This window comes from Oenanthe melanoleuca, unplaced genomic scaffold (assembly GCF_029582105.1).
Source record: "Oenanthe melanoleuca isolate GR-GAL-2019-014 unplaced genomic scaffold, OMel1.0 S001, whole genome shotgun sequence".
In the NCBI taxonomy this organism is placed as follows: Eukaryota; Metazoa; Chordata; class Aves; order Passeriformes; family Muscicapidae; genus Oenanthe; species Oenanthe melanoleuca.
In genome coordinates this window covers 2,589,879-2,612,661 of record NW_026612650.1, presented here as the reverse complement: position 1 = coordinate 2,612,661, position 22,783 = coordinate 2,589,879, and positions in this window count along the sequence as shown.

The following is a 22,783-nucleotide window of genomic DNA, read 5'->3' as shown; positions in this document are numbered from 1 at the left end:
GGAGAAACATCTAATCATTCCTGTCAACATGTTTTACGATTATTTGCTTTGTTAGAAGTACTTCTGGAAATAAAAACAGACAACAGTCATGCACATATAGCTCAAAATTCAGCCACATTTTTAATGGATTGGAGTGTTTACTACATTTTGGTTATTCCCTACTCTCCCATGACTCAAGCTATTATTGAAAGAAATCTCTTTCAGATAAACAGAACGGCAGGGTAAGACAGGCAACTCCCCAAATGCAGTTAAATAAAGCTTTGTCTGTTTTTAATTTTTTTAACAGTTCAATTACTATGCCAGATCTGACAATTCTAGGTTTTTCCCCAATAGTACACAGGCAATGTTAAAAGAAAATCCTTTCATTTTAATTAGAAACCCAGAAAAAGGGCAAATTGAGGGTCGGTTTTCTCTAGTAACCTGGGGGAAAAGGGTAATGCTTGTGTTTCCACAGGAACAGGACCTAAGTGGATTCCAGCAAAGAATGTGAAGCCATATTACGCTCAGAAACACACTGACAACTACACAAGCAGAGAAAAACGCACACAGAGATGAGAAACACAGAGACTGTAGTTAATGACTGATGGTTTTTGCCCCAACTGCAAAAATTGTGAACCTTGGGTTTTATGTCAAAGGAAAAAGTGTGGGAATCACTGGTATCATAGAGCTTCTTTAGCAAAAGCCTGGTGTATATTGTGTTATTTTATTTTAGAGCCAGAAACAAGGTATAAAGAAATTGAGTTTTTGGTTGTAGTAGGTCACGAAGAAAGAAATAGCCCCTGTATCTCCACTCTCAGAGAGGAATACAGAAAAGAAATTTTGAAAGAATCAGGAAATATTCAAATTTGTAAAGTTGAATGCAAACAAAATAACACGGTGCCTTATCTTTGTTCTCTCCCAGAGCAAGTTTGGGAAAGAACAAAAAAGAAATGTGTTGAAAGATTTTCTGGAGATAAAAGTGAAGCATGGAACTAAATCAAATATTAGACTTACAGTGTTTTATTGTTGTGTTTGCTTTTAGTAGTGCAACATTGCCCATTAGTCAGCCCAGAACAAAAGTTTAGGTGACTTGAGGAAATGCATCGGGATTGAGCACTGTATGTTTAGGCACTACAACCCCAGAAAATCCCTTTTCCACTTGTTTAGTGAGGCTTCCTGGGGATGCATGGCCAGAAAAGATCAAGACAACTTGTGCTTTAGGAAGTAAAAGCACTGGCAGCATGTGGATGCCTGGAATTATTGAGCAGGAGACCTTTCCCAGGCACCCTCAAAACCTCAGGAAATAGATCTTCTTAGCTCAGTAAAAATGGACTTTTGTGTTAAATTCAGCTATCCAGGGAAAGAGTCTTTGGTGATCAAAGATGTTTCCCCTCATCACCAACTGTATAGAAACCAGACTTCTTGGTGTAACTATACTTCCCCAATACTTGCATGGCCTGTTGACTCACCTTTACTATTGCCACCAGGGATGTGTTTTATTTGTGGAGATAGAGCTTGGCCTGCGATTCCATCACTATTAATAGGTTGTCCATGTAGCTTGGGGAGGCTTACTTTGCTAACACCGAGTAGAAAAATGATCACTAAAAGTAGATGCAGAGGAAAAAGATTTGTTCATCAGTATGAATCAGAATGTAACGAGGATTTCAAACCTTGGGGTTTTGGAAAAAGGCTTTCAGCATCCACACTTTTACCTTAACTTGCCTCTGCAGTAGCATTAAAGCAGTTGGATACATTGGGTTGTTGGCTAAGTAAGCAAACCAATGCTACTTCTCGTGCACTGATGGTTTGTTAGCTGATGTCAAAGACGTGAGACATGCAACTTTGCAAAACAGGGCTGCAATTGATTTTCTCTTACTAGCACATGGACAAGAGTGTGAAGAGTTTAAAGGAATGTGTTGTATGAATCGATCTGATCATTTGGAAATCATCCATAAAAGCATACAGCAATTAAAAGGAGGAGTTTCCAAGATTAGGGTTAACCATGGATCTTGGTTAGATGGCTTGTTTAATGGATGGAATTTTGCACCTTGGTGAAAAGAACTTCTAAAATTGTATCTGTATTTATTAATTGTCATAAGAGTTGTATTAATAATGGTGCGTTGTCTGTTTCAGTGTTGTCCTAGTTTGGACAAACGTAGGGGAAAAAACCCCCAGAAGAGCTCCCCAGGGAATAAACCCCCAATTCTTTATCCCACTGGACTTAAGAAAAAAATATTTCACTCAGGGGGAAAAGTGGAAAAAACCTATTTATTAACACATACAAGAGAAACACTTCCCAGCACAAATCCAGATGACAAAAAAATTTTCACCGAGAGAGAAAGAGAGACGTGGACGATTCGATCTTCACTAGAAGGACAAGATCCTTCTCTGGCCGGTGTCCAGAGGCAGGCCGCAGGGTTCCTCCGGAGCGAGCTGGTGCTGATCCTCGGGAGGTGAGGCGGGGGGGAAGGGAGAGGGGGAGAGAGAGAAAGGAAAAAAATACAGCTGGAATAGCCAGCAAGCCTTAAACAGCACCGAGCTAAACCAAATAATTCAAGCAATGTAAAGCAAAAAAAAAAAAAAAATCAAACAAAAAACCAGCTAACTAACAAACCAGGCTACAAACCACCACCACAGCAGTGATAGCCACAAGCAGCAGCAGCCAGAGCCAAGCGAGCAGTCCAGGTGGCCCCTCCCCCAGGAGCAGACAGCTTCATGGCCAAGGGGGGCAGGGTGAGAAGCCAGTCAAAACATCAACCCAGGACAAGTGTATACAACAAATGACTGACAAAGCTCTCAAGAGAGTATTCCTGGTTCAAGAAAGAGGGAGAGATTTGGGAATTGCGAGCACAGAGAGCTCTCAGGGCCTTGTGCTTTCAGGCTCAGAGACAGAAATGGAAACAATGTGTGATCTAAGGCCTTGGAGAAGGCTTTGAGAATTAGAATATTGAAACAAACATGAAACAAGGATATACGTTTGTTGTTTAAGTAGAAATATGTTTTTAGTAAACAGAGATATGTATTATGTAAGCAAAGCAATTTGCTAATAAAGAGAGTAAAAGATTTTAAAGTTTAGCAATGAAACCTGTTAAAAAGTTAGACAGTTAAGATATATGAGCGTAGGTTTGTGGCGTGTTACATGATTGATTAAGAAACGATGCATTGCGGCAATGCCACGAAAAGGAAAGTAATTAATGATTGGCATAAAAAGATGCTACCAAGTTCCATAGAAGTATGTGGTTGGCTGAAAAACTAACATAAGGCATTCTAACTAAGAATTAGATGATTTCTGATACTATGGCATTGAATGTAACATCTTTCTTATCTCATCCTTCTATGAGATTAACACCATGAGGCAATAAATAATCTTTTAAAAAGTCTCTCAGTTACCTCATCTTTTATAATTTTGATTTCCCAACACAGAAAAATGGAAGGAACTGTATATTTAATAAGCAAAGTACTCACGCACATAAGAAATTGAATAATATGAAACAACGAAACCTCTTGTTCCTTTTAAGATATTGCAAATTCAGAAATTCCTTCTGTGGTTGGAAAGAGTCCTTTTGTGGGGTGTGGCTCAGCTCACTCAGTCTCTCTCAGCCCCTCCAGTGCTGGAATGCCACGTCTTGGCCCCAGCGGGACACAGGTGTGAGCACCTGGTGTTCTTCTGGGTGGTTGTACCTTAGCAGGGCTGAATAGTTCCATGAAAGGAAATAGCCACAGTCCAGGGAACTTCTCTGCCTCAGCTAGCTAAAAAAACAAGTAAAAGCAAAGGAGAGAGCTCTCTCCCGCTCACTGTCCGTGCTGCAGAACAACATGCACCAAGAGAGCGAAAAAATTCCAGGGAAGTGAAAATGAAACTTCAGCCCATGCAAACTGTGTCTGTGTCTTTCCCCCCTTCACTCTTGGAACCAATCCTAAAGGTGCAGAACTTTTTTCCGGGCCAAACAGATGGATGGGGATATGTTACAGCACGAGCAGGTGGTAGGTTGCTGCAAGCTTCCTGAAGCATCCCCATGAAGGGAGTGCTACACCAAGCACACAGCAAACACCACACTCACACACAGCAGCTGGTTATCTGAAATGCTAGAGGAAGGAAGGGTCTTTGTATGGGTTTCCAGTGGTAGTTTCTTTCACCTACACACTGAAAGAGTCCAGGGACAAAAGACAGGAACAGGTAGAGGGTCCAGGATTATATACTGGTACAAGAAGGAGGAGCCAAACAGCCACATCCAATCACCTGAAGGGGTGGGCAGGAAAAGAATTACACTGACCTGTAGGGAAACACAAGGTAAACAGACAGGGATACAGACCAATGAGGGTACAAAGAACAAAGAAACTGCTAGAACCTTGACCATGTATGTAGGATCATATTTAGAGGAAAATGGACATATACTAAATGAGACATCTTAAGCCATCTGAAATAGGTCCTCTTAGTGGTTAAAAAAGCTGATGCTGCAAGAAGAAAGAAGCAGAAAGTTGCCAACAGAACATAGGTGTGTCAACCTGAGTAAAATAATTTGGTATCAACCAATTAGATGAAGAAAAAGGGCATGTGTGTGCCTCAAGGACAATAGAGAGCTACCAATCAAAAGATGTGTGGACAAAGCAGAGCAACCAATAAAATAAAGTGTGACTGTGTAAAGGAAGCAAATATAAACAATGTTTAGAAGCAAAATAAATGGCTTTTGCTTGATTCACATTAATTCATGCACAATCCTTTGTCATCCCTCCTCAGATGGTGCCAGTGACATGATCTGATTTGGAAGGAAGGTGGCAGAAGAACCCAGAAGGAGAGAGTGGCTGGAGGACGGCTCAGTGGGGCTGAGATCCACAGGTCAGAGGACAGCCTGGGACTGACTAACGGATGTTGCAACGGGTGCCCAGTGAGAGGAGCAGCTGGGAGGAGGTGATGGGACAAAATCTGACTAAAGAAGAATGTCTTGAGTGAACTTTAGTGAACTTTCTCGTCCATATCCTTTCTAAGAGAGGGATTAAGCATGAAGAGGGTATCCTCAGAAAACAGTTATTATGAATTTGGGAACAATTAGTGTCTGTAGAAGCAAATGTTGCGTTTAAAATAAAGACATGGGAAGAAATAGGAGAGTTTCTGTGGAATGAAGTAAGTGATGGATCAAAGGAGGCAAAAGAACTAGCAACAGCTTGGAAACTGATAATGACTGTAATCTGGGAAATGAAGGCAGAATGCAATGCTGCCGCTGGAGCATTTGCCACTCTGGGCCTGAACTCGCTGTCCATATATCCGACATGTATTTGGCAATGACCCTGACATTCCTTCCTTTGCTCCTCCATCGGCACCACCTCTGGAAGAAAGAAAAGGAGGAGGGCCACAGACTGTGCAGAACTTTTCTCCAGCACAAGACCCAGACGTATGCCCCCCAAGGGTCACCGAGCCCAGCACAAAATGAGCTGATGGAAATTGAGCCCGAGGGAGAGAGCTGCAATCATTCCAGCACAACCTGCCCCTCGCACCTGCCACCTGTACCCACGAATCCCCTTGCCAACTCCACCATCACCCATTGGCCAGTATACACAGCATGCAATGGGTGATCAACCTGTATGGGCAGTGGAGTTATTTAAGATATTGCAAGATTTGGAAAAACAAAAAACACCTGCATGAGCAATTCATACCAGACAACATGGCAGCCTGGTATCAACCAATTAGATTAAGAAAAAGATGTGTGCTTGCCTCGTGGAAAATATAGAGGCACTAACCAAGAGATGCATGGACAAAGTGGAGCTACCAATTAAATATTGTGTGACTTATCCAAGATATGAAGTAAATATAAACAATGTTTAGAAGCACAATTCATGTTGAACCATGCACAGTCCTTTGTCTTCTCACTCGACATGCCAAGGCCATTTGGACCAGTCAGCCCAAGCCAATTAGACCTGTTATCTGTTCCCTTGGATCCATGGGGCCCCTCAGTGTCACAATGGTAGTGTCATACTGGATCCTTGGTTCCATGAGGCCCAGATGTGTCACACTAGCCTCTTGTTCCTGTGGTACTGCACAGTGTCACAATGGTCCCTTGGTTCCATGAGGCCACTGCGTGTCAGAGTGGTGTTCATTATCCCAGAAGGCCTTGCAGTGTCACAGGGGTCTCCTTGGTACCACAGTATTGGGATGTAAATATTATGAGAGACAGGGGAAACTGAGCCACCTTGTTAAAGATGATTTATGCTTTATGGCATCAGTCTCATCAAAGGTGTTAGATCCAACACCATAATAGCAGAAGCCACTTAATTCTTAATTACAACATAATGATAATTATATTATCATTAATATAATATTATTATAATGTGATTAATTATATTATAATTAATTATAATACATACTTCAATAATTTTTTAGCCTATCAAATACTTCTACAAAGCTTGCTAGTGTCTTTTTATACCAATCTTTAATTGCTTTGCTTTTCATAGCTTTACTGCAATGCATCATTTTTAACCAACCATATAACATTTCACAAACTTAGTGTGTTGTTTTCACGTCCTTGGGGGGAGGGGTGGATTCACCTCCGAGCAAGCTCCATGAGGCTGGGAAGTGGGAGAGGCTCTCCCGTCTCTGGCAGCTTCCCCTGTGAGCTGCTGGCACCAATCAGAGAGCTGATTTGGTGATGAGCGGCTCTGGAAACCAATGAAAAGTTATTTCGCTTTCGCAAATCACAGCGGATCAGCTTTGCTGGCTCTCTTTCGGCTTCCAGTCTCCGAGGGTGGTGGTCCCCGGCCGGGGGGCTGCGGCCCGGCTCTGGGCTCAGCCTGGAGTCAGGCCCCGTACCCTGGCTCTGCGGGGGGCCCGGCTTGGGAACCCGGTCCCGGCTTGGTGGGGGGCCCAGCCCAGCCGCATGGTCCCGACCCCACCTCCCTGGCCGCATGGCCTCACTCGGCCCGGAGCTCCCCTCTCCATGTGGCATGGCCGAGCAAGGAGAATCGGGGAGCCAGCAAAGGCTCTCCCTTCCCCCTTCCCTCCGCGTTCTGAGAGAAGAGGCCTCCAGCTGCCCATGCTGTTTCTTCACGATCTGGATACAATTGTAACTTCTTTATGCCTGGATAAGATCCTCGATTTTTCTAAGCTCTCCTGAATGGGAAGAAATAAAGCCTGGAGACTCCAGAAGTCAGCGCAATGAAGATAAAGTTCCTGGTGAGAAGAGATTGAAAAGATGCGAACTGATAAGTAGCTGAAAACCTTTGTGGGCTAAGGGGATTGTGACTTCACTAAAATTCCTTTAAACTGTGAAATATACTTGGGGAGGTTTTGGGTGCTTGAGAAGAACCTTATTTTTGCCTTGGAGAAATAAGAGCTCTCTGTTTTGGAACTGAAATGTGAACAGAGACATTTAAGAGAAAGAGATGACTTTTTGCCTGGGGGAATGAAGCTCTCTCTGTCCTGGGACTGGAATAAAGACAGAGACATTTGATAGTGAAGGAGATGAAGAGAATCTTGTTTTTTCAGCAGCCTGCCTTTAAAAGTACTACCCCATGTGTGTAACATAACCCATTGCACAGCTCTGGAAGGACTGTGACGGAATGAGAGGAAAGTCATAATCTGCAATATTTTTCCTGGGCGGATGTGGATTGTGAAGGTGAAGACCAAAACCAAAAAGGGACTTTTCTCTCTTAAGTAAACTGAACTGATTATTTGAATGTATCACTGACTGAAGTGCTCTCTGTATGTCTGTTGGTAAGAAATGTTGAATGAAGGGGAGGAGGAAGCAATCTAGGGATCTTATTCTGAATATTTTTGGTATTATTAATAAATTTCTTCTTGAACCTTTCTAAGTTTTAAGCCTGCCTTGTCTCTACTGCTGGGTCCCATCTCTAAAAGAAATTAAATATATTAAGGTTAGCAAACCCAAATCACACCGTGACACCCCTTGAAAATAGGAATTAATATTTCTAAGATGCTCTTTGACATATTTCTCCATAACTGGAGTTGAAAACCTTCAGAGTGAACTGCACCAGACCAGAGGAAAATCAAGGCAGAGCCATGGTTTGCTAGGAAACCTCTCAAGAATTCAGTCATAACTGAACTCCAAAGTTTCTGATACTGTTCACAGGTCCCATTGAGGGACATGACTGAGAATTGTCCCCAGGTTCCAGTTAGGGGAGGAAATTCGAGACAGAGATTATGGGTGGTGAGGGAAATGCAGGCACAGGGAGCTCTTAGGGCCTTGTGCATACAGGCTCAGAGATAGAGATAGATGCAATGTTTGACCTAAGACCTTGAAGAAGGCTTGGAGAATTAGAGCATTAAAATGAATATAGACATGAAACAAGAAAATTAGTTTTTAGTTTAAGTAGAAAAATGTTCTAAGCCAACAGAGATATGCATTATATATCCAAAGCAGTATGTTAAGATAGTAAAAGATTTTGAATTTCAGCAATGGAACCTGTTTTAATGTTAACTAGGAGCTTAATATGTGTCACTGTAGGTTTGTGTAGTGTTATATGTTTGGTTACAAAATGAGGCATTATAGCAAAGACATGACAACTAAAGCAATTAATGGTGGTGTAAAAAGACACTAGCAAAATTCATAGAAGTATTTGTTTGGCTGAAAACCAACATAAGGCATTGTAGCTTAGAATTAGGTGGCTTCTGATATTATGGTGTTGGATGCAACACCTTTAATGTCTCACCCTTCTATGAGACTGATGCTATCAAACACTAAACTATCTTTTACAAAATTTCTCAGTTCCCCCATCTTTTGCAATATTAACTTTCCATTAGGCAGTTTTTGGACATGAGGTCTACTGTTTGAAATCAATGGGGATATGGGAACATCACATCTATGCCATTAAAAATCAATAGGGATTCATGGACATCAGATCTCCCCCATTCAAGCCAAGGGGACCTTTTTTCAGCTCAAAATTTGGGAATTCCAAGCCAAAAATTGGGATTTTTTAGCACCAAAAGTTTGCAACATAAGGTCTACCCATATAAATCAATGGGCATTGAAGGACACCAAATGTAGTTTATTGAAATTCTTTGGGGATTGAGGAACACCAGGTGTGCCCATTAATAGGGTTTGGTTGGGAAGGTTTACTGGTTAAACTGGAAGCACTGGATGTGGCTAAGGTGGCCACTGGGATTTCTGGAAGCACTGGGGCAAAAGTGGGACCACTGGGAGGGTTTAGTAGAGAAAAATCAGGATAAACAGGAGCCTATTGAAGTCAATAGGAATTTAGAAACATTAGGTCTAACCATTAAAGGGATTTTGGGACACCAGGTCTACCCAGACAAAGAAATGATGACTTTTGGGACACCAGTTTTGGGCGGCCCCAGGGGTTTCTGGCCATCCAGGTATCCAAGGGGTACCCAGGTGTATCCAGGTGATTTTTGGGGTGATACAGGATATTTTTGGTGGTACCCAGGTGTACCCAGATGATTTCTGGGGATATCCAGATCATTTTTGGTGATATTCAGATGATGTTTGGGGCACTCAAGTGTCCTGACTCACTTTGAAAGGCTGGAAAAAGATGATGGCAAGTGTTGCATCCTCCCAGACAATGTGGGCACAGAAGATTCTCCGCTGGGGGTGGGGGTGTATCAGAAGCCACCCAACATTCAGAGGGAACTCCAAAACTCCAGGTGAGAGCCCCAGTGGTGGAGGGAGCCCCAAGCTAGCTCAGGAGAGGATGCAGTACAGGCACACCCAGGCGATTTTGTCTGTGGGGTCGGTGAAGAAAGCATTCTACACCAGCTCCAGCTCTGGGGAGGAGCAAAGGGGGCACCCCAAAATCTTAGGGGAGCAGAGGGGTCACCCAAGTTGATGCATGGAAAAACATTATACCCTGTAAAATAAATTACAGGTATGTATGTTATACAGCACTGAGGTTCATGGGGGATAGCTCCTCCAAAAACATGCACACCTTTGGCAATCTGCGCCCCTCTTTTTATTCTCTACAAACTAGGATTGCACAGTGCACTTAATACATATTCGTATCCTAACCTCACCTGTCCCCACTTCATATTAAAATTATCTCCACACCTCTTTGCGACTGTGCACTGCTCCTTGTTGGTCACCCAAGTGGTCGTCTGGGGTCTTTGCGATGACATAAACAGTCTTCTTCTCAGTTGAACTTTTCACCTCTCCCTCTTTGTGTATTTGTCTTTCGTCACTTTCCAGACCTTGATACCAGTTTTCACTGCCTCACGGGTCTAGGAATCCCCCTTATCTGGAAGGGGCCTCACTCTTCCATCCTGTTTGAGCATTCTTGGCCCTCAATCTTATCTTGAAGCCTTGCTCCGTCCTCCTGTTCTTGCAAAGACAGCGAATGTTAAACATTCATAGAATCTTGTCAGCCCCCTTCTAGTTAAAGCATCTTCTTGTACTTTTACCCTTAATGCTTTTTTAAAATTTTAATTTCACCAGTTTCAGTGTCACAATGGCTTCTTGGTTCTGTGGACCCCACTGCTTCATCCTTGACCTTTGGTTCCATAGGGGTCCTGAGTTTCACAATGGTCCCCCTGATTCCATGAGGGGCCAGAGTGTCACTATGGTCTCTTTGGTTCAATGACACTCCTCAGTGTCACCGTGGTGTCCATGAACCTGCATTGTCACAACTGACCCACAGTTCCATGAGGTTCTGCAGTGTCACCATGGTCGCTGTCAGAGCCCGGATGAGATCAATGTCCCAGACACCTTGGGATGAGCTGTCAGTCAGTCACACAGTGGGCTGGTGCTGACCCAGGCTCTGATTGCCTGAGCAATCCAGGTCCCACCTGGGGAAAGGGCCATGAAGGCCCAGGGGCATAAAAAAACATGGAGCACGTGCTCAGCCCATGGTCCATACCCTGCCTTCTCCTGGGGTCTGTCTCACACCAAAGGCAATGCTCCACATCCAACCCTGGATCCCCAGCCCAGCTCCTGAGTGACCAAATGACCAAAAGTCCCACCCGGGGGAAGGACCCAGGAAGACCAAGGAGAATTTTAAGCAATCTAAAACTCCGAATTTTCCCCACTGCAATCAGACACACTCCTCAGGTTTGTGCCAGCCCAAGAAACCACCAAATCCACCCCAGAGCTGCCCTGGGCCAGCTGTGAGGGTGGATCATCATCCCAACCTGCACTGGCCACTGCCAGGGGCTGTGGCCATGGACACTGCACTGACCCCACTGCTGGGTTTGTGGGCCACGGCAACCATGAGAAGTTCAAGTTTCCTTTGAAACACTGGGGAGGATTGGGTCATACTGGGGAATACTGGAAACCCTGTGGGAGACACTGGGACATGTGGATGCCATTGAAGCCTCAGGCTGCCAATGGCAAGGGCTTGAAACTTTTCTCAGGCAGGGAAGCTCCCAGGCTGAGACAGTTTCTCTCTCATGCAGAGGAGGTTTTCACAGGCTGAAACAGTTTCTCAGTTCCAGCCTGAGCCTTTCCCAGGGTGATAACGCTGGGGAAAAATAAAAAGGAATTAATAACAAGACTAACACCTGTGCTTCAATGATAAACAGTTCTCACGGTTTGTGAGAAAGTTTTGTTTTCTTCGATTATCCAATAGACTGCTGTTCTGTTTGTAGTTTGCGGAACACACTATAAGAATGTGGTCCGCGTCGTTCAATAAACCGCTTCTTTAGCCACCTAGCTAGAGGAGTCCGTGTCGTTATTTTAGCGAAATACATCGCGAGTAGCGACATTTGGAGGTTCCACCGAGATCGCCTTTCAGCGGAGCAGCGCGATCGGGATCGGCTTTGGAGCCTCGGATCGGTGAGCGAGATCCCGCAGACCCGCGGAGCCAAGCGCCGATCAAGCCCGGACGGGGAGAGCCGCGGACTGTTCTCCTTCCCTGCGAGAGAGGTACTGCGCTTTCCCCCCTCCCTCCCAGCATAGCGGCTAGGTGGGAAATTCCGGGATGATGGGGAATCAGCAATCTAAGCAAGAACGAACCATACTTTCCTTATGGAGGGACGTTCTTGAAGGCTTGGGTGCCCCAATCCCAGACCAGGACTTGGTAACTTTATTAGAGTGGGCAAAAGAAAGAGGATTCCCTGGGAATGAAGAAGTGGCTTTTTCTGAGAAAGCTTGGCGAGAGTTAGGAGACCGATTGTATGACGCTATATGTAACGGGGAACCCTCAGCTGTTCCTATAATAAAAACCTGGGGGACCATCAATGTAAAATTGATGGAGGGTGAATCAGGCTCTGAATGGAGGGAAACAGGACAAAGCGGGGATGAGTTTGACTGGTACCTGGAAAAACCCCTGCAGCCGGAGTTGCCCCCCCAAAAACCCCCGAGGGCGAAGCGTTTGTTGTTTAATGACTACGTTCCGGGCCCTCGATCAAAAGACTTTTTAGACGAACAAAGCACCAGCAGCACGGGAAGACCCCCCCCAGTCGCTCCGCAGCACACCGAGGAATTCATCCCCAGGGGGGCGGGATTGCAACGGGAACAGAGACAGTCACTCGCTGACGTTACCATACCCACCGCCCCTCCATGGCGGCAGAAACAGCCCAAATGCCAGTCATCCCGCTGGATGTTGTCGAGCAGTTACTCGTGGCAGCCGCAACAGGTCGGTCAGCGGCTTTGCGCTCGGCATTGCTACCTTACGCGGCTCCTACTTCCACGGAATCGCGCAAGCCCGAGCTTCGCATGGGTTTTTCCATCAAAATGCACACACCGTGCAAAAACAATTTCATTTAACAGCCAATGAGGCTCGTGACATTGTCACTTCTTGTGATGATTGTCATGGCCTTGCTGCACCTTTACCGACGGGGGTGAACCCTAGGGGCTTACGAGCCCTGCAGCTTTGGCAGACAGATGTCACTCATATTCCTGAATTTGGCAGGTTCAAGTATGCGCATGTGTCTATTGACACCTTTTCCTCCGCCATGTGGGCATCTGTTCACACGGGGGAGAAAAGCCGTGATGTGGCCTACCTTTTTGTGTGCAAAATGCAAAAAGCCAGGTCATTATGCAAACCAATGCAAATCAAAGAAACCTTTTTTTAGCCAGGGAAACGGAAAGACGAGCGCTGCGGGGTACAGTGCGCAGATACAAGCAGTACCCCAGAATCTGGCAATGACACAGGTTTCCTCAGGCAACATGCAGCCAGCACCCGTGGCTCAGCCGGCGTGGATGTATACACCGCAGACACAGTCATCCTAGACTCTGAGAGGGTACACAAGGTTCCTCTGAATGCCACTGGGCCTCTGGGCCAGGGGCTGAGTGCACTACTCATAGGAAGGTCTAGTGCCACTCTTCAGGGAATCTTTGTTCACCCTGGAGTCATTGATGCTGATTTCACAGGTCAAATTTCTGCTATGGTTTCTACGCCTTCTCCCCCTGTCACTATTCCGGCAGGAACTCGAATTGCTCAACTTGTGCCTTTTCATTCATCTGTTCTCAGGGCAGATCAACGAGATCGCAAAGACGGTGGTTTCGGATCCACAGGACCGCCACAAGTCTTTTGGACAATGAATATCTCCGATCAGTGCCCACAGATGATGTGCACTTTGACCCTCTCAGGTGCCACCCCATCTCAGGTTCAACTCAGAGGTTTGATTGATACCGGAGCAGATGTAACGGTGATTTCTCTTTCTGCCTGGCCTCCCACATGGCCACTGGCCCCTCTTGGCCAAGCCATTGCAGGCTTGGGAGGCACAGCACAGACTTTTATCAGTCAGAGGCCTGTGTTGATCAGAAATATGGAAGGGCAGATGGCTACAGTCCGACCCTACATCACTGCAGCCCCTATCAACCTCTGGGGACGGGATGTGTTGGCAGCCTGGGGTGTGCGCATGGAAGCAAATTTTTAATTGGGGTCACTGAAGCGAAGGGCAAAAGTTATCCAATGATGCCTTTACGGTGGTTGACAAATACCCCTGTTTGGCAAAACCAGTGGCCCCTGCCAAAAGAGAAGTTGATAGCCCTTCGTGAATTAGTGCAAGAACAGTTACAACAGGGACACATAGAACCCTCTACTAGTCCCTGGAATTCCCCAGTTTTCATAATAAAGAAAAAATCAGGTAAATGGAGGTTGTTACAGGACCTCAGAAAAATTAATGCAGTTATGGAAAGCATGGGGGCTTTACAGCCTGGTATGCCTTCACCCACCATGCTCCCTGCTGGATGGGAAATTTTGGTCATTGATTTGAAGGACTGGTTTTTTACAATCCCCTTGTGCCCTGAGGACAGACCAAAATTCGCATTTACGGTGCCCGCAGTGAACAATTCTGAGCCAGGACAGAGGTATCAATGGAAGGTCCTACCACAAGGTTGTCGTAATAGCTCAACTATTTGTCAATGGTAGGTGGCTCGGGCTTTGTCTGGAGTCCGTGAGCAGTTCCCTGATGTGTACTGTTATCATTACATGGATGACATTTTAGTAGCAGCTCCTACTCAAGATGAGCTGCTGAGGATAGAACCTCAGCTGCTTGCTGCTCTGCACAGTTATGGACTGCAAGTGGCTCCAGAAAAAGTCCAGCGGCAACCTCCTTGGAAATATTTGGGAGTCAGAATTTTGGATCAAATAATTCAGCATCAGGAGGTGCAATTCATTGATTCCATTCAGACTCTGAATGATGCTCAGAAATTGCTGGGTGTCATTGGTTGGTTGCGTCCCTCTTTGGGACTGACCACACAGCAGTTGTCCCCACTGTTTGACATATTAAAAGGGGACTCCCGATTGGATTCACCTCGGATGCTGACCCCTGAGGCACGAAAAGCGCTGCAGCAGGTGCAGCATGCTCTCTCTACTCGACAGGTATACCGAGTGGATTCTTCCATTGATATCTCTGTGTTTATCAGCACTCCGGATTTACATCCTACAGGTATCATTGGCCAGTTACCTGGGAGGATGAGTGGTTGGCAAATGCTGGAAGGCCATGAGACAGGTTCTGCTCAGATAATTGAGTTGAAAGCAGTCACAATGGCATTCCAACAAATTTCTCAGGTACTTTTGAATTTGGTCAAAAAGTTTTTATATAAACAGAAAAGGGGAGTGGCTGGTGAAGAACCACACAGCCGATTGGGAAAAGTTTTGTATACCTTCAATCACCTTACTGTGCCACAAGATTCTAATAATCTTGTTTTTGTGAGTTATTTCACTTTCTTACAGGCTGCAGATGATACATGCCTGCCTCATCGTTTGGGGAAGTGGGTATGCTTGCATCTCAACAGATACTGGGATGCACTGCCTGCCTGCAAGGTGTGTCCGCCCTGACCTGCGACATCAGGGACAGAATGCAGCCGAGGCACAGCCTTCAAATGCTGAACAATATGCCAATCACCAGCCAGACGATCCCTCTGCAAGCAGAGGATGAGCATTCATCTGTTTCTTTGGAAATGTTTTTAGCTTTGGGACATTGTTAAATGAGCTCTTTTGAAATATATTAAGAAATTATAAGTTTGGAAAATGGTGATGGGTTTTACTATCATGTTAGCACTGAGTTTTTTCAAAAAGCACCAGGTGTGAGGATTTCCCTGAGTGCTTCAGGCATCCACAGATCTCCAGAGTGGTGTTTGTTCTCCTCCACGTAGGGCCCCCGTGGAGGACTACAAGCACTTCTTTTCTTTTCTTTTTTTTTAAAAAACTATAAGGGGGACTTGTGGACGCCACTGAAGCCTCAGGCTGCCAATGGCAAGGGCTTGAAACTTTTCTCAGGCAGGGAAGCTCCCAGGCTGAGACAGTTTCTCTCTCATGCAGAGGAGGTTTTCCCAGGCTGAGACAGTTTCTCAGTTCCAGCCTGAGCCTTTCCCAGGGTGATAACGCTGGGGAAAAATAAAAAGGAATTAATAACAAGACTAACACCTGTGCTTCAATGATAAACAGTTCTCACGGTTTGTGAGAAAGTTTTGTTTTCTTCGATTATCCAATAGACTGCTGTTCTGTTTGTAGTTTGCGGAACACACTATAAGAATGTGGTCCGCCATTCAATAAACCGCTTCTTTAGCCACCTAGCTAGAGGAGTCCGTGTCGTTATTTTAGCGAAATACATCGCGAGTAGCGACAGGGACATAGTGGGAGTGATCGTGGGAAATACTGGGACAAACTGGGGACACTGGGAACACTTTGGGGAACTCTGGGGGACACTGGGGCTTATAATGGATGACACTGAGGGGAACTGTGAATAAACTCAGGTGTATTGAGTGGGACTGGGTTGTAATGGGAGGGACAGGAGGAGCACTGTGGATGTACTGGGCTGTACTGGGGATGAACTAGGCTGTACTGGGAGGGACTGCAGGGGTTGATTGGGCTGTTCCCGCCTTTGCCATCTCTTATTTGCAGAGCACCCTGCCTGTCACCGCCCAGAGCCAATCAGCGCCAGGGATCGGGGCCTCGGAGGAGGTGCCTGGTGTCGGCGCCATCTTTTCTCTTTTGCCTCTAACTCCCATCATGCCCCATGGCCCGATGGAGCTCATTGGAGTGCCTAAAATTCTTGCTGTGCCCTGTGCCCTAAGGAGACCGGTTAGAGCTCCCCGAGCTCCCCCAAGTGCTCCTGAACTGTACACGCTCCCCCGGAAAACCTCAAGTCGTGGCTTGGGTGCAAAAGTCTCCCCTAGGTGCGTTCTTGGACTTCCAGATACCCTGTCCGAGACACTCCCGGGACTACAGCTCCCATCATGCTCCGTGGTGAGCATAAACAACCAATGCAACACTGCCTACAACTCCCATGATGCTCCAAGGCCCTATTAAACTGTAATATACACAGCCCTACAACTCCCATCATCCCCCGCACCCCAGAGAGCCCCGTTAGAGCCCCTCAGTGCCCGCCTGGAACCCAAAAGGCCCCAGATACCCCTCCCTGAGCTCCAAGTGCCCCCCTGAATGCGTAAGTGCTCCCCCACACCTGGAATTGTCCATCAGAATCTTTCAGTGCCCATCCAAGTGCCCACCCAGCTCCCTGAGGTGTACTCCAGACCCTCAAGTTCTCCCTAAATTCCATCCCCAGTTGTGCCCCAGAAATGTCTCCCTGGACCCTGAAGTGGCTCCTTTGACACTGCCTAAAAAGAAGAGGATAAAAAAGATGACAAATGTACTACAAATATTACAAATTATAATAATGAGTGAGAAAAAAATAACAATTAGAGCTTAATTAATAAATGAAGGGAACTGTGTTACTTAGAACCTAAGAAGATTAATTTCCTTGGCTGAAAGAAATGTATGAATTTTTTTAAAAAAATATAAAAAACTAAGTAATAACAATTATATTTAGAAATATATATAACAAAATATTTAATAATTAAATATTAACACTAAAGAATAAATTACATTAATATTTATGGAAAATTTGGGATGCAGACATTGTTGCTCAGAGCCAGGGATGCCTGGCAGCCACCCCCAAATGGCCCTCAGCATTTCTTCATGCTTCACCTTTGCTTTCTTTTCTCTTCTCTTGTCCAGATTTCTTTCTCTTGCCCATCCCTGTCCCTTCCCCTACAAACAGCCCGTCCCTGTTTGCCCTTTCCTCTCTGGGCCCACTCCCAGTTCAGTTCCTGAGCTGGCATCATGGGAACGTCCCTTGGGGAGCAGGATCATCCTACAAGTTCTGCAGGAATTGTCTGCAGGGTCCTGCAGTGCCTCGTGCTGCTCCCTTGCCAGAGGCACCACAGGCCAGGGGGGCACATCTGGGCTGGTGTGTCTGGGTGTGGGGCTCCCTGTTCTGGGCACTGAGGAGGGGCTGGAGAGGCTCTGCAGGACTGACAGGATGGGCTTTGGGGCTGTGTGGAGAAACTGAGGGACCTGGGCTGCTACACCTTCTGAAGAGGAGGCCCAGGGCTCATCCTGCAACTGCTCCAGGAGTGGTTTCAAAGAATCACAGAATCAGCCAGGCTGGAAAAGACCTTGGAAATCATCAAGTCCAACCTGTGCCCTGACACCACCTTGTGTCCCTGAGCCTCCTCTTCTCCAGAATATACATCCCCAGCTCCTTCAGCCCCTCCTCACAGAATTTCTCTTTCACACCCCTCACCAGCCTTGTTGCCCTTCTCTGGACACACTCCAATCCCTCCATGTCCTTCCTAAATTGGGGGCCCAGAACTGGACACAGCACTTGAGGTGTGGCCTCACATTTGCTGAGCACAGGGGAAGAATCACTGCCCTTCTCCTGCTGGCCACACCATTCCTGATCCAGGCCAGGAGCCATTGACCTTCCTGGCCACCTGGGCACACTGCTGGCTCATGTCCAGCCTGCTGTCCATCAGTACTCCCAATGTCCCTTTCTGCCTGGCTGCTGTCCAGCCACTCTGTCCCCCGACTGTAGCACTGCAGGGGTTGTTGTGTCCAAAGGGCAGGACCCAGCACTTGGTCTTGTTAAATCTCATCTTATTGGATTTGGGCCCTGGATCCAGCCTGTCCAGGTCCTTGTGCACAGCCCTCCTACCCTTGAGCAGATGCACACTCACACCCAGCTTGGTATCATCACAGTTTTGCGAGTCCCTTGAGTGCCATGATCTCCATGATTCCATGAGACCTCCCACTGTCACAATGTCCCTTTGGTTCCATGGGACCCCTTGGTATCACACAGTCCCTCGGATCCTTGAGCCCTGCAGTGTCACAATGGTGCCTTTGTCCCTCAGGGCCCTGCAGTTTCACAGTGGATCCTTGGTTCCATGAGGTCTCACAGGGCAGCAATACTCTCCTTGGTTCCACAGTGTCACATGAGTGTCAAACAGGTTTCCTTCATTCCATGAGTCCCTGAGGAGCAGCACTGGTCCCTTGGTTCCATGGGGCCCTGCAGTGTCACAATGGCCACATCATCACACAAGGTCCTGCTCTGTCACAATGCTCTGCATGGTCCCACAAGGCCCTGCAGTGTCACTGTGGTCTCTTGGCTCCATGAGGCCTCTGAGTGCCACCATTAATTCCTTGGTGCTGCAGTGTCACAATGGAGCCCTGGTTCCACAAGATCCTGCAGTGTCACGAGGGACCCTTGGTTCCATGGGGCACCACAGTGTCACAATTGTTCCCTTAGTTCCAAGAGTCCTTGCAGTGGAACAATGGCCCCTTGATTCCATTGTGCCCCAGGCTCTCACAAGGCTCTCCTTGGTTCTGCAGTGGCACAGTGGCCCCTTGGTTCCACAAGGCCCTGCAGTGTCACAGTGGCCTCTGTGGTTCCACCAGGACCCAGACGGTCACAATGGACTCCTGGCTTCCATGTAGCCCCACAGTGTCGCAGTGGCCCCTTGGCTGTGTGGTGCCATGTCATACACAGTGTCACTCTGGTCCTCTCAGTTCCACGAGGCCCCACAGTGTCACAATGGCCCCTTGCATCCCCAGGGCCCTGCAGCGTTACAATCATCACAGAATCACCCAGGCTAGAAAAGACCTTTGAGAGCATCGAGTCCAACCTGTGACCTAAAATCACCTTGTCACCCAGACCATGGCACTCAGTGACACATCCAGTCTTTCCTAAAACACAGGGACAGTGACACACCCATCTGTCTGGGCACCCCATTCCAATGCCTAATCACTCTTTCAGTGTAGAATATTTCCTAATGTCCATCCTAAACATCCCCAGGTGCAGCTTTAAGGCTGTGCCCTCTTGTCCTGTCACTGTTTCCTGAGAAAAGAACCTGACCCTCACCTGGCTGCACCCTCCCATCAGGGAGTTGTAGAGGGTGATGAGGTTTCCCCTGAGCTTCCTCTTCTCCAGGATAAACAACCCCAGCTCCCTCAGCTTCTCCTCATGGAACTTGTGTTCCCGACCCCTCACCAGCCTTGTTGCCCTTCTCTGGACACACTCCAGCCCCTCCATGTCCTTCCTAAATTGGGGGGGGCAGATCTAGACACTGGAGTCGAGGTGCTGCCCAACCAGTGCTGAGCACAGGGAAAGAATCACTGCCCTGCTCCTGCTGGCCAGACCATTCCTGATCCATAGGAGTCCCAGGGGTTGGGTGGTGGAAATGGTGGGGATGAGTGGGGACAAAGTTAGATTGATTGTGAGTTATGAAGGTTCTTGTTTTTCATACCTATTATGACTGTATAACAAGGTGCAGGGAGTCAATATCAATGGAATATTGCTGATATCAATCTAAAAAATTGAAAATAAAACAAGAAAAAACAATTTTCTTTGCGTTGTTTTCAATATAGCACATTCACTTTAAAAAGACCTCTGAAATCAATCTAATTAACCAGAGAAGAATAGGAAAACTAAATTATTCCCATGGGCTTTTCTTCCTTGAGTGTTTTGAAAAAATGTTTATGATCTTTTGTCATTGAACTGCTAAATTGAGGAGCTCAAGAAAAAAGAGGCCTCTGAAGTTGTAAAATTAATCATCATCCTCCAAGTTTCTGAGGATCCATCCTCATCAGAGCAGGAATGAACAGCAATGGGCACAGCTTTGTGGCTGCCCCAGCTCTGGGATGGGCCCTGGGCCTGGAGCAGGAGCAGCTCTGCAGGGCCCCAAGGCCGGGGCTGTTGTGCTGGCCTGGGCAGATGGGATGGCAGCAGGGGCTGCAGAGCTCTCAGGAGCTCAGGGAGAGGGGAGCAGGGCACACAGGGAGCCTCCTTTTGCCTTGGCCAAGCACCTTGCCCTGAGTCCTCTCTGAGCTGCAGCTGCTGCTGTGCCCTTGCCAGGGGCTGAGGCCGTGGGGCCACTGCCCAGAGCCCCCTGCCCTGAGCAGAGCTGTGGGGCCAGAGCCGGCTGGGCTGTGCTGGGAGAGGCCCTTGGTGCTGCACAGAGCTTGCAGGGAGCTGGGCTGGCCTGAGAGAGCCTGCCAGAGAAAGCAGCAGTGTCCATCTCAGCCTGGCTGAGCGTGCAGGGGCAGGACTCAGCCCAGGCCTTGTGGGGCAGGGCAGCGCCTGGGGAAGGCAATGGAAACAGGCAAGTGGCCCAGAGAGGAGGCTGCTCTGTGCCCTTGGTGGCATGCACAGAGCAGGGAGGGGGCCCAGGACATTTGTCACCTCCAGCCTCTGTCCCCAGCCCTTGCCAGCCCTGGTTGCTCAGCCCAGGTTTGCCCTGGGCTGAGTTTGGCTGTGGCCCAGCTCCATCCTCCTGCAGGGCTCAGGGCCTGTTCCCGGCCATGGCCAGCCCTGCCCGGCCTCTCTGCTGGCCCAGAGCCCGGCAGAGCCCGGGGCAGGGCTGTCAGTGCAGCCCCACAGGTGCCACGGGCTGTGCAGGAGCTGGCAGAGGCTGCCCAGCAGGGAGGCCATGGGGCACAGAGCCCCAGGGCTGCTGTGGGCACTGTTCCACCCGCAATGATCCTGTCCTGGGCTGGGCCTGCACAGGGGCTGTGCCACCATGGCTGGGGCAGGGGAGCACAAATGGGCCACGGAGCCGCTGCTGGGGCTGACAGCAAGGACAGGCACACACAAGGAATTGCTCTGCATTGCCTGCGCTGGGCAGGGCTGGCTGTTGCAAGGGTAGAGCTCAGCTGGCCTTGGTGGCTGCAGGAAATGTCAAGAGCCCAAAGAGCCTCCATGGCTGTGCTGGAGACCAAGGCTGGGGAAGGGAAATGCATGGGTACTGGGGAATGGGGAAAGATTGAATTCCAGCAGACACTGATGTGAGGCTTTGGAAGGCTTGAAGAGAAGTTTCACAAGCCTCAAAGGGGGGATGTTACCTTACGAAAAGCCATCTCTACCTGGGGAGCACAGACAATGCTTCTTCTTCAAAACCCACTGGTCCATGGAACTGCACAATGCCCATTGTGTTAGAAGGAGAAAGGGACAGAGACCAACTCCAGTTGTGTCAACTTTTAGCAGTTTTTGAGCAATCAGTTGTGACTGGCATCACCAGCCACTAGAGACCACCAAAGAGACCCCCAGAACATAACAACAAATCTGTGCAGTGGACGGAAAATATGTTGATGATTTCAGAGAATTGATAATCATATGTATGTTTATTCTGGGAGAATCACTGAACATGTAAAAGACAGTCTGTATGCAGGAACTTCCCTGTACTCAGCATGCACACCTTTGGGTGGAGCTATTCTCCCCTTCTGTCTCTGGCTGAATAAAGAATGCTGCTTCTTACTGTTCCCTTGGTGTTAATATTCTTCTTTTTTTTTTTTTTTTTTTTCCTGATTTTTTGTAGCAGTGTCACAATGGCCCTTTGGTTCCATGAGACTCTGTAGTGTCATCATGATCTCCTTGTCTCTGCAGTGTGATAGCTGGATTCCTGCTTTCATGAGTCCTCAAAATGTTCCAATGGATTCCTGTTTCCATAAGGTCACGATATTCTGTGTCACGATATTCTCATCAGTTCAATCAGGCCCTTCAGTGTCCCGAAGTTCTACTTGGCTCTGCAGCTTTAAAATGGCCCTTGGTTCCATGAGGCCCTGCAGTGCCACTCTGACCTTTGGTTATACCAGACCCCACAGTGCCACAATGATCCCCTTGCTTTCAGCAGGCCCTGAAGAGTTACAATGGCCCTTTGGCTCCTTGAGGCCCCACAATGTCACATTAGACACTTGTGACCCCTCTGTCACTTGGGTTCCTTGATTCCATGTGCCCTTGCAGTGTCACAGTGCTCTCCTTGGTTCCATGGGGCTCTGCTGTGTCACAAGGGTCTCCTTGGTTCCACAGTGTGACAATGATCCCTTGGTTCCAGGAAGCCCTGCTGTGTCACAAGGGTCTCCATGGTTCCACAGTGTGACAATGGACCCTTGGTTCCAGGAAGCCCTGCAGTGTCACAGTGGACATTTGCAGGGCTGGAACCCCTCAGATGTGCAGCCAGGCTTAAAGAGCTGGGGCTGTTGAGCCTGGGCACAATATGGCTCAGGGAGACATTAGAGCCCCTTCCAGCACCTAAAGGAGCTTTGAGAGAGCTGGAAAGGGACTTCCAACAAAGGCCTGGAGTGACAGGAAAAGGGGGAATGGCCATGAGGTGAAGGAGGG